At 44.0% G+C, this 12,572-nt stretch overlaps 1 pseudogene; it reads left to right on the top strand.

Moving 5' to 3' along the window:
* Positions 1-11,642: 11,642 nt before the first annotated feature.
* LOC125357995 lies at positions 11,643-12,103 on the top strand (annotated as a pseudogene).
* Positions 12,104-12,572: the final 469 nt, after the last annotated feature.

Raw genomic sequence — 12,572 nt, forward strand, 5'->3', positions numbered from 1 at the left:
AAATGCTGGAGGGGATGCAGGGAAAGAGGAACCCTTCTCCACTGTTGGTGGGAGTGCAAATTAGTACAACCACTTTGGAGCACAGTATGGAGGTTCCTCAAAAAGCTCAACATAGACCTACCCTATGACCCAGCCATACCACTCCTAGGCATCTATCCTGAACAACAGGTCTCAGGATATCAAAAAGACATCTGCACATCCATGTTTATCGCTGCACAATTCACAATAGCCAAAATATGGAAACAACCCAGATGCCCCTCTACAGATGAAAGGATCCAAAAAATGTGGTACCTGTACACAATGGAATACTACATAGCGATTAGAAATGATAAAATATTGGTATTCGCAGGGAAATGGTCAGAATTTGAACAAATAATGTTGAGCAAGACAAGCCTAGAACACAGAAAACAAAGGAGCATGATCTCCTTGATATATGACTGTTAGGGTTGGGGGGGGCGGGCTAGAGATCAGGTCTGTGAAACCAAAAACTTCTTGTCAAATGGTATTTCCCACATGTTTGGATCAGCGAACTTACATTATGTAACTAAGGGGCTGGGAATATGGCCTAGTGGCAAGAGCGCTTGCCTCGTACACATGAAGCCCTGGATTCGATTCCCCAGCACCACATATATAGAAAATGGCCAGAAGTGGCGCTGTGGTTCAAGTGGCAGAGTGCTAGCCTTAAGCAAAAAGAAGTCAGGGACAGTGCTCAGGCCCTGAGTCCAAGGCCCAAGACTGGCAAAAAAAAAAAAAAAAAAAAAAATTCACATTATGTAACTAAAACCAAACAACTACTAAACATAAAAAGGTCTAAAATAGACCTCTCAATGGATCACAATAGCTCAAAAGCTATATATGTATGATCATATAAGACAAGGATAAGCAAACTCTATTGTTGACGTTATATTTAAAGTTCTAGGTGAATTTCCTTTGGCGTATGCCACGTGGTTACTGTATATGTTTTTGGTACACTGGGTATTGTATATATGCCTACCTGATCTAGGGAAGGGAAAGAAAAACGAGGGTGTAAGATATCACAAGAAATGTACACACTGCCCTATTATGTAACTATACCCCTTTTGCACAACATATTTAATTAATAAATAAATTTTTTTTAAAAAGCCCCAAACCTCCAATTGCCAGCTCTGTGTGTGCTCATGCACATGCGCAAGCCAGTATTGGGACTTGAACTCTGGGCTTGGGCACTGTCCCTTAGCTTTTTGCTTAAGGCTAGTACTCATACTCCTTGAGCCACAGCCCCCACTTCTTGATTTTTGGTAGTTAATTGGAGATAAGAGTCTGACAGACTTTCCTGCTCGGGCTGGCTTCCAGTCATGATCCTCAGATCTCAGCCCTAGGATTGAGATCTCAACCCTATCTAGGATTATAGGTGTGAGCCACCATCTCCAGTTCACTTCCAGATTTTTTTGGTGGTTAATCTTGAGGTATCCGACCCCAGCTAGGGATAGAGAAGGGCAGCTAGACCAAGGAAACATGGAAACAAAGAAAGGGCATAAATAAATCACGTTTCCCATTCCTGGTTGTCTGGTGGGAGCAGGTTCTGAGTCTGGCACAAGTGTTTCCACTAAACACAAATGCAGGAGGCAAGCCCCACACACTTTTGCTCCCAAGTTTCAAGAGGAGAGGGTCCAATCAGAAAGGAGGTTACATCTACTCATAAATACCTACAGCCATGAACTACTGTGTGTAACAAATCAAACCAAAGATACTGTGAGTTCCACTCCCGGGAGGGCTCCGTGCAGATGCCCCCCACATGTTTAAGTCTGCAACCAGTACCTGAGTTACCTAGTGTCTGGCACACCTGGAGGCAGTTACCTCCTTGTCTGAGGTCACATCCAATCCACCTGGCCATACCTCCTGCCTTTTCCTATATAATCCAGCTCAATACGAGTCCTGGCTCTTTTTCCTTTTCTCTCTCTTGCTCTTTTTCTCTTTTTCCCTCTTCTTTCCCCTTTGTCTCCCCATCTTGTGTGGGCTGACAGATTGCTTTCCCCCCAATAAACTACTTTCTGCCTGAACCATGTGGCTGGTTTCCTTACAGATACATTCCCTTAAGAGGGAGGAGACTAGGGACAAGTCCAACAAGTATCTGCAAGACCAGACCGAGAAGCGAAGACTTCTCAGATCCGGAACCGAACCCGATGACTTGGAAATCTCTGCCTACTCTACCCCCATGTTGGAGAATTTTTTTTCTTTCTTTCAAGACTTTCCTTTTACTGTCAAATAAATTTACTCAGCTTACCTTAAACACTTTTTTTTTTTTTTTTTGCCAGTCCTGGGCCTTGAACTCAAGGCCTGAGCACTGTCCCTGGCTTCTTCTTGCTCAAGGCTAGCACTCTGCCACTTGAGCCACAGCGCCACTTCTGGCCGTTTTCTGTATATGTGGTGCTGGGGAATTGAACCCAGGGCCTCATGTATACGAGGCAAGCTCTCTTGCCACTAGGCCATATCCCCAGCCCCTTAAACACTTTCTTGCCTTTCGGTTCTTTAATTGGTAGAGAAAATGAGCCGTACACCTAGAAGTGTCACTCTCACAGATTTTTTTTTCTGATCCTGGGGCCTGAACTCTGGGCAGGTGCACTATCCTTGAGCTTTTTTTGCTCAAGACCATTGCTCTACCACTTGAGCCTCAGCGCCATTCCTGGCTCTTTTTGTAGTTTATTGGAGGTAAGAGTCTCACAGACTTTGCTACCCCAGCTGGTTTCAAACTGCAATCATCAGATCTCAATCTCCTGAATAGTTAGGATTGTAGGTGTGAGCCATGGTGCTGGCTTTAGTCACCAGCATCAACTGCCATCTTAACATCTCAACACAGGATGCCAAGCTCTGCACCTTCTAACTATACTTAGTACTTCCCTACCTGTTACTACGTCCCTCTCTGTCTTAAGACTCACCATCCTTCTAAGACAAAGCCCATACACTACCCGTCACCTGTGTCTCCCTTTAGATACTTCCCTTGTCCTCAGCCCCTACAGCAGAGGTTCTTGCTGCCTGGCCTGGGACTGACTCCGCCGGTGGCACTGGCTCACATTCATTGGCTAGGCTCTGTAGGAGGAAGTAGGGAGCCATCACGCTTCAGCAAGACAACTGCCAGGAAGTCAGAACTCCCCAGAAGTAGTGATGGACGGCCCCCTCCTCCCTTACAGATGCATATTTTAGTTTCACCAAGTTTTTGCACAGGACTAAACTCCAGATGCCCAAAGGCAGAATGTGTTTCAGGGGCCTGTGTGCATCTACACCAGCTATGCACAGACGAGCCCATGCTGGCTGCCTTTAAACTCTCAAGTGTAGGCAAGAGGCCTCCCATGTTCCTCCTTCACTAGTCCCTGCACACTGTGCAGAAACCAGATGGCAAGTGCCTAGTTTCCTTCCTTCCTTTTTTGTTCTCCTTCCCTCCCTTTCAATTTTTTTCCTTCCTTCTTCCCTTTTTTCTGCCCTTCCTCTCACATTCCCTTCCTCCTGTGAGGTTTTTTAAAGTAAGTAGTTGATGATTGAGAACACCAACCACCTCAGTAATCAGGCAGAATAAAGAATTTTATTTTGCCAAACTGTTGGCCTGCTGGCCTGGGGCCACATTGGAGGCCTTGGAAGGAAAGAGAGCGGGGGAGGTGGCTGCCTCCAGGTTTGCCAGTTACCTAGGTAACCCAGGTACTGGGCTGACACTTCAATAGGCAGGAGGGTCTGGATGGAACTTCCTCAGGGGTAGACCTTACACCTCTACCCTTCCTTCGTCCCTCCTTTCCTTCTTTCTCTTTCATCTGTTTCCTTGTATTTTCTAGACTCATTCCCTCCCACAACATTGTAGTGATTTCCAACTGATACTGTCTAAGGTTTGTTTTCTCCACCAATTTTAAGAATTAAAGGGCAGGAAAAATGTTTAACAGAGAACAAGCAAGTGTCTTTAAAGGTGAAATTAACAGCAAAACACCTTGCACAAGGAGGGGACCTGGAGCTTGGTATGTGCAGTCCCTCTGGGGGCCCACTGTATATAGTATAGGGTCACCTGTCTCTCCCCCCACCCATTGGAGCAGGCTCCTGGTTCTGTTGGTCAGGGGGTTCACATGTGTTGCAAGGAGTCTCCCAAATGGCTCCCCCATCTCTACTGAGTCATCCTCCATGGAGAGAATCATTCGCCATAGGCAGCTTGCTCTATCATTCCCCTACCCCAAGTTGGAACCCTCCTGGCTGCCATCTTTTACCTAGCCAACAAGGTCCAACTTTCCCTCACAATTACTCCTCTACAATCATTCTGCTCTTCCAGTTCTTCCTCCTTCCCTTCAGAAGACACAGGGTTTGTTTATCTATACTAGTTTCCCTTTTCTGCTTGTATGGGGCAATAACTAATTATTGAAGCTAGGAAATGGTACATCAAAGTCTATTCTCTTCTTTTTATTTTTTGTGTATAGTTTTTAAATTCCACAACAAAAGTTAAAAACAAGCCGAGTGCCAGTGGCTCACATCTGTAATCCTAGCTACTCAGGAGGCTGAAATCTGATGACTGAGGTTCAAAGACAGTTCAGGTCTGTGAGACTCTTATCTCCATTAACCACCAGAAAACTGGAAATGGCGCTGTGGCTCAAGTGGTAGAGCACTAGCCTTGAGCTGAAGAGCTCAGGGACAGCACCCAGGCCCTGAGATCAAGCCCCACAACTGACCAAAAAAAGTAAAGTTACAAATAAAAACTTCCCATTTCTCTTGTAACAGCCTGCATGATCTGCAAACCCTTGATTTCTGTTTCTTTATGTGCCAGCTACAGTGGTGGGCAGTCTTTTCTTTAACTCATTGAGGCTATGCCTCAGAGCCTTTATATATACTCTGCCTTCTACTAGAAATGATTTTTTTTCCTCATACTTCTTCACTCTTCTCCAACACTGCTTTGCCTAATTACTTAATCTTTCTGTCTTTTGAGTTTTTATCTCATTTGTGACACAAAGATTGTCTTGTGTGAAGCCTTGCATTTAATCTCCAAGCCACCAAAAAAGCAAGGAATTCTAATAGTTTGTCCCTCCCAGGATTTTTCATAGGCTTGTTATTAGGATAAAAGTATGAAGCATAAGGCAAACACTCCATAAACACCAGCTAGTATTCATGCAAAAATAATGCTGTGTCCTCCAGGCTTCAAATAAAACTCAGTCCAGGAAGCTCCACCATGTTTCTCCAGTGATTTCAAGTGCTTCTGTACGCCCTCATGTTTGCATTCAGGGGAAGGTGGAAGAGCAATAAGACTAGCAGGTGCTGTCTAGACACAGACCCTTAAGGCCATCACCCAATCATAGATGGTGACAATCAAGCCAATCTTAAAGACATGGAGGGCCTCTAAGTATAAAGGCTGTATCAGTTGGCTCAACTGGTTCTCTCCACTTGTTGCTGGCTTTTCCCAGAATGGCCATACATGTTATCAGATTCAACCTGAGATTATCAGCAATAGCCTACATGCCAAACCCTTCCTCTGTGTGTCACCAGGGCCCTGGCCTGGGGTACAGCAGTCTGGTTAAGCTTTAGTTGGCCTTGAGTATGGCCACAGAAATTCAAAGTGTGGCCATTTTAGGGACATGGTTTGCTGGATTTGGCAGGGAAGGACAACTACAGAACATCCAACATTGTCCATGCCAATCCTTGGCATGTGCCATCTGGTAGATTCACCCCAACACTACTATTCTTTGAGGTTCCAAAGCAATAAAGAACAAAGAAAACACAATGGCACACAGGCAAGATTCAAAACCAGATCTGGCTGGCCTTAGGACTGATACATTCTTGAAGGCTACTTGACCTTCACATCCTGTCCCCGTACCCTGGTTAGTACATCTGGGGTAAAGCTGACAATGCATTTCAAAACTTTCCTGGGCAATTCTGAAAATCAGCTAAGTTTGAGATCCATTTACAGGATCTCTACATCCAAACAAAATAAACAAAATGATCTCATGAGGTTTAATTTGTGACTGTAACCCAGTTTAACAACTAGCTTTAATCAGCTATCCATAAGCCAGGTGCTAATGTCTCTAGCCAGTAGTTCTAGCTACTCAGGAAGCTGAGATCTGAGGATTATTGAAGCCAGCCCAGGCAGGAAAGTCCATGAAACTCTAATTTCCAATTAATCAGTTAAAAGAAGTGGAGATGTGGCTCAAGTGGTAGAGTGTCATCCTTAAGCAGAAAAAAGATAAGGGACGGTGGCCAGGCCATGAATTCACAAAAAGAGCTAACTAGTCTGAGTCTATTGTAAATCATACTTGATCTTAATTCAGATCAGCCTTTAGCATCACAATATGTTTCTTTTACTGACTACATCTGTGTCTCAAGACAACATGTATGCCATGACTATGTGCCCTGTAGCCGCAGTCCTGTGCTCCTCTCACCACCTAGCTTCCTAGAGGCAGAAGTCAGGAACCTGTCACATCATGGTACATACAAACATTTCATTTCCTGGTCCCACACATGTGGCCTGGCAGCACCAGCAAACACCTTGTCATTCACTAGTTTTACAGTAACATTTTTGGCTCCTGGACTAGACTCCTTTCTGGCAGGAAGATTAGACCAAGAGCTGCATGTGTGATACAGTACTGTGCCCTCTGCAGGAACAAATTGGAATCCCCAACTCAGGAGAGAAGTTGTTGCTCATGAAAGAAGAGTTGCTGAGCTTATAAATATATTTTTAAATAAAATTCTTGTCCTCTGATTTAGGCATTGAAATATGTTAGATTGTGTGTGTGTGTGTGTGTGTGTGTGTGTGTGTGTGTGTGTGTGTGTGTCCAGTGGCTTGAATTCAGGGACTAGGTGCTCTCTCTGAGATTTTGTGGTGAGGGGGCTAGCAATCTGTCACTTGGACCACAGCTCCACTTCCAGCTTTTGGGTGATGAATTGTGGAAGAGTCTCATGGACTTTCCTGCTCAGGTTAGCTTTGCGTGGTGATCCTCAGATCTGAGCCACCTGAGTAGCTAGGATTTCAGGCATGAGACACAGGTGCCCAGCTTAGATTATACTTTTAACAATTCAAAAACTGGGCTTCTGATAAGACACTCTTTCACTAAGTCTTGGAGTTTATCTCTAATAGCAGCTTATTTCATATGGACTATATTTGTGTCTATTAACACAGGATAACCCTCTGGTGTTCTGCTACCACTCACAAGGAGCCATAAGGAATAATAACTAATTTAATAGCTCAAATAAATGTTTAAATCTGCAAATTTTTTAAAGTATTAATAATAACACAGCCATGCTTAAACATCTAAAAATAGATTTCTGGTTCTCCTGATGAGACCCCTGTACAGTTGCTCAGATAGTCTTTGTGTTTTCAATTTTGTTGTTTGTGTGTGCCAGTCCTGGGGCTTGAACTCAGGGCCTGGGTGATGCCCCTATTTTTTTTCTTTTTTTGCTTAAGGACAGTGTTCTACCACTGAGCCATAGTTTCACTTTCTGATTTTTTTGGTGGTTAATTGGATGGAGATAAGAATCTCACAGATTTCCCGGTCTTGGCTGACTTTAAACCTCTATCTTCAGACCCCTAGCCTCCTGAGTAATTAGGATTTCATACATGAGCCACCAGCATCTGGCCAAAAAAGTCCTAAATAATTTTTTGTTTTGTTTTGTTTTTTTGCCAGTCATGGGGCTTGAACTCAGGGCCTGAGCACTGTCCCTGGCTTCATTTTGCTCAAGGCTAGTACTCTACCACTTGAGCCCCAGTGCCACTTCCAGCTTTCTCTATATATGTGGTGCTGAAGAATCGAACCCAGAGTTTCATGTGTACAAGGTGAGCACTTTACCACTAGGCCATATTCCCAGCCCACTAGAGAATTTTCTTTCTTTTTTTTTTTTTTTCCAGATGTCAGTGGTTCATGCTTATAATTCCAGCTACTCAGGAGGCAGAAATCGGAGCATCATAGTTCAAAGCCAGACTAGGCAGAAAAAACAGTGAGACTCTGTTTCCTACTAACCAGCAAAAAGCTGGACCTGGAGGCATGGCTTCAGTGGTAGAGCACTTGGCATGAATTGAAAAACCACAGGCTCTAAGGTATTCCCAGTACTGGGGGGGAAATGATATATCTAGGGAAAACATTAATAGAACTAATGAGGCCACAACATTGAAATGAAGAGCAGGAATTTTAGACAATCTGCTTTCCACCATGTCCTGAACTGTGGCTTTAGTTAATAAATCTATTTGATTTGCCTGGTGAGCACTAAAACTGTCTGCCCACTTTTGTTGGTGCATTTGCCTTGATGCCTGCACAGATGGCAGCTGGATGTGTGGATTGGCGTGGCTTCATTCCTCTCCATTTCGCCTTTCTGAGCCTCCAAGCTGTGTCTAGAAGCCAGACATGTGCTACCAGCCCAAGCTAGGTCCCTCCAGGTTTTTCTGTGGTGTGTGTGTGTGTGTGTGTGTGTGTGTGTGTGTGTGTGTGTGTGTTTGCATTCCTGCATGTCAGTATTGGGGCTTGAATTCATGGCCTAGACCCTGTCCCATAGCTTTGTTGCCCAAGGCCAGCACCAGGACCCTGAAGTCTTTTTGTCTATGCAACATTATATGGGCATCTAATGACACAAGAGAGAAAAAGGCACTCTGAGTCTGTAATGGGGTAGTAGAGAGGTTTCATGGGCACACTGGGTCACTGCCTTGAAGGATGGCAAAGAGAAACAGTGAGTAATCGTAGCTACTCGGAAGGCTGAGATGTAAGGATTGCAGTTCAAAGCCAGCCTAGGCAGAAAAGTCTGAGACTCCTATCTCCAATATATTACTTAGAAAAGGCTGAAAGTGGTGCTGTGGCTCAAGTAGTAGAGCACTAGCCTTAAGCCAAAGGAGCTCAAAGGACAGCACCCAGGTACAAGGGGGAGAGGGGGAAGCAGAGGCCACACAGTGTCTCCTTCACTCTATTCTGCATAGTCTTGCAGGGTTGAGTCTTCTCTTTTTGCAAATGCCACCTCCTCTGAAGAAAGTGTTCTTGGCAGGCAATTTCTCCAAGCACACATTCACAGCTTTCTGTTTCCATTTCAGGGCTGGCTTTGTTAACCTGGTGGTGGCAGTGGTAGTGGTGACTGTCACCCTCCCTTCCTCATTATGATGATCCATCAGTCGCCAACACCTCACAGGCTGTCTTGTCAGCTTGGATGTCATCCTGCAGGGCCCACATTCTCAGCTTTCATCTTTCCTCCAATGGCAGCCCACCAACCTAGCCCAGCATCCTGCACAGAGCAGGGAGAGAAGACATGCTCAGGACACCAAGGCGAAGGGGCAGCAGGGAGTGAGCAGGTACAAGGGCCATGAGAATTCTTCAAGGTAAAAAGAGGTCTGAGCTGAGCATTAATGGCTCACACTTGTAATCCTAGCTACTCTGGAGGCTGAGGTATGTGAACTTAGGTCAAAGTCAGCCCAGGCTGGAAGTTTGTGAGATTCTTATCTCCAATTAACCACTGGCAAGCTGGAAGTGGCGTTGTATGTCAAGTGGTAGAGAGCTAAACTTAAGCAAAAAGTTCAGTATTGACATAAAAACAATAAGACACTCTGGATTGATAAAAACCAATGCCTTGAGGGCACACTGGCACTGCTCCCCATACACGGGACTCTGCAGCCTGGAGACTCCTCTAGTTCATACTGGCTGTCCTTTTCTTGAAGGCTAGCTTTTTACAGATTTGTCTTCTCATGCATTGAGACACTCATTCTCTTGATGCCATCTGCTAATATTCTCCAATGGTGTATCCAGTTCTCAAATAAGCATGTGGTTTTGTGTGTGTGTGTGTGTGTGTCCACATGTGAGTGTGCACCAGCGTGAGTCCGATAAGGTATAGAAACAGCTTCACAGAGGAGCTCTGACTTTGCCTCTGCTGAGAGACCCGGTATTTCACCTGGTTATGGTTAGTTTTTGTTTTGTTTTGCTAATACTAGGATTTGAACTCAAAGCCTAGTTTTTGTGTATGTGTGTGAAAGGCTAGCACTCTGCCTCCTTAGCTACAAATCTACTTCTACCTTTTTGGTAGTTTATTGGAAATAAGAGACTTCACTGCCTAGGCTGGCTTTGAATCTTGATCCTCAGATCACAGCCTCCTGAATACTTAGGAGTACAGGTGTGAGCCATCAGTGCCTGCTTGATTAGTTTTTACCTAATTTATTGTCTCTACATTGCCACAAGTAGGAAAAGTGTATTTAGTTTCTATGTCCTTGTGTAGTACAGGTTTAGGGTTCAGCTTCTCAAGGAGGCTTTTATTTTTCCTCCCTCAGGTTCCTGACAAACTTTTGTGCTTGGGAAGGTAGACAATGGTCTGGGGACCTCTAAACATAGGGTTGTAGTCATTATGTTTATGTGGGGATCCGTTCTAGTTCCCTACCACTAGAGGGCAGGAGGCCAAAACACTGGGCCATAATCTAGGTGGGCTTTCCCAGGGGCCATTTTAGCACTTACTTGCATGGGCATCACTCTAGTGTAAACTGTGATGGTTAGCATCTTGGAAATTCTCTTCCTTTATTTGGAGCTGGGCCACAAATTTCAACTTTTTCTCTTCCCTTCCCCTTCATTTCCCTTTTTTTTCTTCTTTTGGCAGGGTTCACTATTACCCAGGCCAGCCCTGAATTCCTAGAGTGATCCTCTTGCCTCAGCTTCTAAAATAGCCAGTACCAGAAAGTGTACAAAACCACATTGCCATCAACTCTTTGCTGAGTGAAGTGATTCCATATTGGTTCATTATATTTTGTTTGGAGTTTTTATTGTTGGTGCTGGTTTTTTGGTTTTGTTTTTTATCAGTCCTGGGGCTTGAACTCAGGGCCTGAGCACTGTCCCTGGCTTCTTTTTGCTCAAGGTTAGCACTCTACCGGTGAAGCCACAGCGCCACTTCTGGCTTTTTCTATATATGTGGTGCTGAGGAATCGAACCCAAGGCTTCATGTATATGAGGCAAGCACGCTACCACTAGGCCATATTCCTAGCCCTGTTGTTGCTATTTTTGTTTTGGTAGTAATGGGGTTTGAACCCAGGGCCTTGTACTTATTAGGCAAACATTCTACCACTTTAACCATGTCCCAGCTCTTTTGGTATAAAGTCTCATGTTTTTCCATGGAGCTGGCCTAAACTGCTATTTATGCTTCTGTATTTACGCTGAGATAACAAACGTAAGACACAACTAACAGCTACTGGTTGACATGACATCTTTTTCTCCAAACTAATCTCCACTTCCCAAGTAGTTGAGACTACAGGCATGAGCCACTGAATCTGGCCAATTATATTCTGAAATCCAAACTAGAATTGGGGTGTGTGTGTGTGTGTGTGTGTGTGTGTGTGTGTGTGAATTTGAACTTGAATTAATTTGTGTGTGCTTGAACTCAGTACTTCCTACTTTCTCTCTGCTTTCTTGCTTATGGTAGGGATTATTCCATTTGAGCCACATCACCAGTTAGGAATTTTGTTGGTTAGTTGAAGATGAAATCCCAGACTTTTCTCAGCCTCTGAGTAGCTAGGACTACAGACATGAGCCACTGGCACCCAGATAAATTAATTTATTTTAAGTATGATAATTTCAGACCAAAAAATTAAGGATAAGCCATAATGATTATGCTGGGATTCCTAGCAGGCAAAAGGAAATGGATACAAGGTATTTTTGCCATAAAAGAAGACTACAGTTTGCTCGGAGGCTGTGAGTGCTGTTATGGCTTCCACTGGGGTGGTGGTTAGCGCTGCCGCCAGGCAAGTGAAGCCCCTGAGATTCCAGACAACGTGGGAGACTGGCTCCGGGGCATCTGCCACTTTGCCACTGATAGGAATGACTTTCAGAGGAATTTGATCCTCAGTCTGGAACTCTTTGCTGTGGGAGTTTGGTTGGCCAGAAACTTGAGTGACATTGATCTAATGGCATCTCAGCCAGGAGTGTAACCAAGAAGACAATAGCAACTCCTATGCTGTACCCAAACTTTCCAAAACAGAGTATAATTTATGACCACCACAAGATAATGCTTGGTAGCAGCTGAGGTTTCTCCTTCCTTTTCTAATACTGAAGTGTTGCCTTGGTTCTGTAAAAGTTATATACATAGTTGTGAAGTTTGTGCAGGGAGATGATCTTTGCTCATCTCCTAAAGGATTAAGAATGGTGTTATAACAAATATTTTAAGTAAAGACTGTACACAGAGACAAAAAAAAAGAAATGTATGTGTTACCTGAATTGTAAAATGTAACCCCTCTGTACATCATCTTGCTAACAGCAATAAAGATGTATTTTTTAAATACTAGAAACAAAAAAAATTCTCAAATATAATTTTTCTTTCTTTTTTGCGAGTCCTGGGGCTTGAACTCAGGGCCTGGGCACTGTCCTTAAGCTTCTTTGCTCAAGGCTAGCACTCTACAACTTGAGCCACAGCACCACTTCTGGCTTTTTCTGTTTATGTGGTACTGACGAATCGAACTCAAGGCTTCATGCATACTAGGCAAGCACTCTACCACTAAGCCACATTCCCAGTCCTTAAATACAAATTTTTAAATTATTTTTTACCTTAATAAGATCAACTCTAATGTTCCAGTATTGGAAATAGAGGGAGAATCTCTGAACTGGGAGGAGTGGCCAACTTCAATTATTCCCAATATG

The sequence above is a fragment of the Perognathus longimembris genome, chromosome 10, assembly GCF_023159225.1.
Source record: "Perognathus longimembris pacificus isolate PPM17 chromosome 10, ASM2315922v1, whole genome shotgun sequence".
NCBI classification, from domain to species: Eukaryota; Metazoa; Chordata; class Mammalia; order Rodentia; family Heteromyidae; genus Perognathus; species Perognathus longimembris.